At 43.2% G+C, this 5,172-nt stretch overlaps 1 non-coding gene across 1 annotated transcript; it reads left to right on the plus strand.

The window, feature by feature from the left end:
* The first annotated feature begins 5,100 nt into the window (after positions 1 to 5,100).
* On the plus strand, positions 5,101 to 5,172 carry Trnac-gca10 (transfer RNA cysteine (anticodon GCA) 10). The gene has a single exon. It is a non-coding gene; the product is annotated as a tRNA-Cys (tRNA).

The following is a 5,172-nucleotide window of genomic DNA, read 5'->3' on the forward strand; positions in this document are numbered from 1 at the left end:
AAAGAAGAAGTCAAAATATCACTATTTGCAGATGATATGATAGTATATTTAAGTGATCCCAAAAGTTCCACCAGAGAACTACTAAAGCTGATAGACAACTTCAGCAAAGTGGCTGGGTATAAAATTAACTCAAATAAATCAGTTGCCTTCCTCTATACAAAAGAGAAACAAGCCGAGAAAGAAATTAGGGAAACGACACCCTTCATAATAGACCCAAATAATATAAAGTACCTCGGTGTGACTTTAACCAAGCAAGTAAAAGATCTGTACAATAAGAACTTCAAGACACTGAAGAAGGAAATTGAAGAAGACCTTAGAAGATGGAAAGATCTCCCATGCTCATGGATTGGCAGGATTAATATAGTAAAAATGGCCATTTTACCAAAAGCAATCTACAGATTCAATGCAATCCCCATCAAAATACCAATCCAATTCTTCAAAGAGTTAGACAGAACAATTTGCAAATTCATCTGGAATAACAAAAAACCCAGGATAGCTAAAGCTATCCTCAACAATAAAAGGACTTCAGGGGGAATCACTATCCCTGAACTCAAGCAGTATTACAGAGCAATAGTGATAAAAACTGCATGGTATTGGTACAGAGACAGACAGATAGACCAATGGAATAGAATTGAAGACCCAGAAATGAACCCACACACCTATGGTCACTTGATTTTTGACAAAGGAGCCCAAACCATCAAATGGAAAAAAGATAGCATTTTCAGCAAATGGTGCTGGTTCAACTGGAGGTCAACATGTAGAAGAATGCAGATCGATCCATGCTTATCACCCTGTACAAAGCTTAAGTCCAAGTGGATCAAGGACCTCCATATCAAACCAGACACACTCAAACTAATAGAAGAAAAACTAGGGAAGCATCTGGAACACATGGGCACTGGAAAAAATTTCCTAAACAAAACACCAATGGCTTACGCTCTAAGATCAAGAATTGACAAATGGGATCTCATAAAACTGCAAAGCTTCTGTAAGGCAAAGGACACTGTGGTTAGGACAAAACGGCAACCAACAGATTGGGAAAAGATCTTTACCAATCCTACAACAGATAGAGGCCTTATATCCAAAATATACAAAGAACTCAAGAAGTTAGACCGCAGGGAAACAAATAACCCTATTAAAAAATGGGGTTCAGAGCTAAACAAAGAATTCACAGCTGAGGAATGCCAAATCGCTGAGAAACACCTAAAGAAATGTTCAACATCTTTAGTCATAAGGGAAATGCAAATCAAAACAACCCTGAGATTTCACCTCACACCAGTGAGAATGGCTATGATCAAAAACTCAGGGGACAACAGATGCTGGCGAGGATGTGGAGAAAGAGGAACACTCCTCCATTGTTGGTGGGATTGCAAACTGGTACAACCATTCTGGAAATCAGTCTGGAGGATCCTCAGAAAATTGGACATTGAACTGCCTGAGGATCCAGCTATACCTCTCTTGGGCACATACCCAAAAGATGCCCCAACATATAAAAAAGACACGTGCTCCACTATGTTCATTGCAGCCTTATTTATAATAGCCAGAAGCTGGAAAGAACCCAGATACCCTTCAACAGAGGAATGGATACAGAAAATGTGGTACATCTACACAATGGAATATTACTCAGCTATCAAAAACAATGACTTTATGAAATTCGTAGGCAAATGGTTGGAACTGGAAAACATCATCCTGAGTGAGCTAACCCAATCACAGAAAGACATACATGGTATGCACTCATTGATAAGTGGCTATTAGCCCAAATGCTTGAATTACCCTAGATGCCTAGAACAAATGAAACTCAAGACGGATGATCAAAATGTGAATGCTTCACTCCTTCTTTAAAAGGGGAACAAGAATACCCTTGGCAGGGAAGAGAGAGGCAAAGATTAAAACAGAGACTGAAGGAACTCCCATTCAGAGTCTGCCCCACATGTGGCCCATACATATATAGCCACCCAATTAGACAAGATGGATGAAGCAAAGAAGTGCAGGCCGACAGGAGCCGGATGTAGATCTCTCCTGAGAGACACAGCCAGAATACAGCAAATACAGAGGCGAATGCCAGCAGCAAACCACTGAACTGAGAATAGGACCCCCGTTGAAGGAATCAGAGAAAGAACTGGAAGAGCTTGAAGGGGCTCGAGACCCCATATGTACAACAATGCTAAGCAACCAGAGCTTCCAGGACTAAGCCACTACCTAAAGACTATACATGGACTGACCCTGGACTCTGACCTCATAGGTAGCAATGAATATCCTAGTAGAGCACCAGTGGAAGGGGAAGCCCTGGGTCCTGCTAAGAGTGAACCCCCAGTGAACTAGACTGGTGGGGGGAGGGCGGCAATGGGGGGAGGGTTGGGAGGGGAACACCCATAAGGAAGGGGAGGGGGGAGGGGGATGTTTGCCCGGATACCGGGAAAGGGAATAACACTCGAAATGTATATAAGAAATACTCAAGTTAATTAAAAAAAAAAAAAAAGAAGAAGCAAACTCAAGACCAGATCATTGAGTTAAGCCAAAGAGAGGAAGACTCAAGTCTTGAGGCAGAGATTTTTAATACCAGCCTACACCAGCTTCTGGGTGCTCCTAGTGCTGAGCTGTAAGCAGGAGAATAAATGTGTGCTGTTGATGCAGCTGAAGTTGGGGTGACTGTTGTGGAAGTGCTGGCTACTGCAACCATGATTCCTACACCTGGTACCCAACTGGGTGCATCAGGGACTGACTATGGGGAAGAGGAGATTTTAGTATCCAAAGAATTCAGAATATGTATACAGAGTATAAGTGAAATTCTCAGACATAGGAGGGACCACTGGGGCATAGGATAGCAAACTCTAAGTTGGAAATAGCATGTTCTATCAGTCCCTGTTCTATTCCTGTGAAGAGACACCACACCCAAAGCATCTCTTATGAAAGCAAGTATTTAATTGGGGGCTGGCTTACCATTTCAGAGGGTGGTTGGTCCATTATCATAATGGCAGGGAACATAGCAGCTCCCAGGTAGGCATGGCCCTAGAGAAGTAGTTGAGGGTTGTAACTTGATTGAGAGAGAGAGAGAGAGAGAGAGAGAGAGAGAGAGAGAGAGAGAGAGAGAAACAGAGAGAGAAACAGAGACAGAGACAGAGAGGTCTGGGTTTTCAAAACCTCAAAGTTCACCTCCAGTGCCACACCTCCTCCAACAAGGTCACACCCCCTAGTCCTTCCAGTTCATTAGCTGTGGGCTAAACATGCAAATGTATGAGCCTGTGGGGGCCATTCTCATTCAAACCACTGCACGTGTCTAAACAGTTGGAATTGGTTGATCGATTTTTATAGTGTAAGAATGAGAAAACGTATAGTACATTAGAGAGTCAAGAATAGACATAGACAAAAAAATCCCTAAGGATGTGTGACACCAGAGTGAGTCAGAGAACAGTAGAACTTTTAAAGTAGACAAGACTCCAGAAAGAAAGTAGAGAGCAAGACTTTGGCTCTGAACAGTAGTTCTCCAAACCAAGTCTCCACAAAGTCCTGAGGAGGAGGCCAGGATGCTGGCTAGGAACTACCTCTATAAGTGTAACAGTCTTCCAGACCTTCTATGGTGATAGAACCCTTCAGGCCATAAAATTCAGCATGCAGGCAGCAACCCCCTGCCAAAACAAAACCAAAGGTCTAACCCATCAAAACCCACAGTTATGGAAAAGAATGTGTGTTGGTTCCAATATGTTGGCCCAGAGAGTGGTACTATTAGGAGGCACAGCCTTGTTGGAGTAGGTGCGGCCTTTTGGAGGAAGTGTGTCACTGTGGGGGTGAGCTTTGAGACCCTCCTCCAAGCCACATGGGAGACAGTCTGTTTCTGGCTTCTTTTAGATGATGCTATAGAACTCTCAGCTCCTCCCACACCCATACCTTCCATGCTCCTGCCTTGATGATAATGGACTGAACCTCTGAACATATGAGACAGCCCCAATTAAATGTTTTCCTTATAAGAGTTGTCTTGGTGATGATGTCTATTTACAGCAGTAAAACCCTAACTAAAACTCTAAATGTAATAAGCTTGCTTGTTGGCTTCTATAGTTCTGCTTCTGGCCAACTGTTCTTGTTAACTAAAGTATGTCAACCTAGGACATGTTTTTTGTGCTTAAAAGCTCACCTTGAGAGAGGCTTGAGGCCATACTGAGATCCTGTACACCCAGTGTAGTCACTGGCTGGCTAATAAAGACTTCTATTGCCTTAAACCAATATTCAAGTGGTCTTTTCTTGTGGATATCCCAAAACATAAGAGCTGTGATGGGTCTATGGAAAGGACAGTGTAAGTTCAAGGTTAAATAGAGGCCTATCATAAAGAGGTCAGTCCACTGTGACTATCTGACTAAAAGTGAGGAAGCTTCACAATGCATGTGAGTCCTTGTGTGTTCAAAGCACAGCACAGTGATGTGAATCCCAACAATTAAAACAGGTAGAGTGTGAGTCAGATGAGAGTGTCTGAAGCTTTCTGAAAATGGAAAATAAGAGAGGAAGAAGGAGAGAGGAAGGAAGCCAGGGATCCTCTGCCCTGGGCTGTTTGGGGGCAAAGGTCCTTTACCATAAATGTGGATTCTGTGTGTGTTCTGGTCACTAATCAGGTGTTTTGTTTGGGCATGATTATAACAATTGCCATTTTTTCTACATGTGCACAACAGAAGGAAGCAGATTAAATCACTAGTTGCAAACTGTCAATGAGTCAGAGGCATCCACTGAGCTTGTCTAAGATACAGGTCATCCTCCTAGAGAGTCTTGTTTAGTTCTTAGGTAGGAGTTAAGACATGAGTTTTCTCTAGCCCTGCCCCCATCTATCTCCAGATTTCAGTTGAGTATCCAAACCTCTACATCTGAGTCTTATAGGCAAGTCTGAAAGATAGGTCTAGCACAGAGCTCAGGACTTAATGCCCCTGTCTAAACTGGGAACTAGGTCAGGATGATGATTGCCAGGAGGAAGTGGCAGTTAGATGGACAAAGACAGCCCAGGGTTGGGTATCCTAGGAGGAAGCAGATAATGGCAAAAGACTGGCAAGTATGAATGCCAGATGGTGAGTCAGGGAGTGGTCATGAAGGTTTAGAATGTTTATTAGACCTATATAAGCAGGTGGGGGTATAGCTCAGGGGTAGAGCATTTGACTGCAGATCAAGAGGTCCCCGGTTCAAATCCGGGTGCCCCCT

The sequence above is a fragment of the Rattus norvegicus genome, chromosome 4 (assembly GCF_021556685.1).
Source record: "Rattus norvegicus strain SHRSP/BbbUtx chromosome 4, alternate assembly SHRSP_T2T, whole genome shotgun sequence".
Lineage (NCBI taxonomy): Eukaryota > Metazoa > Chordata > Mammalia > Rodentia > Muridae > Rattus > Rattus norvegicus.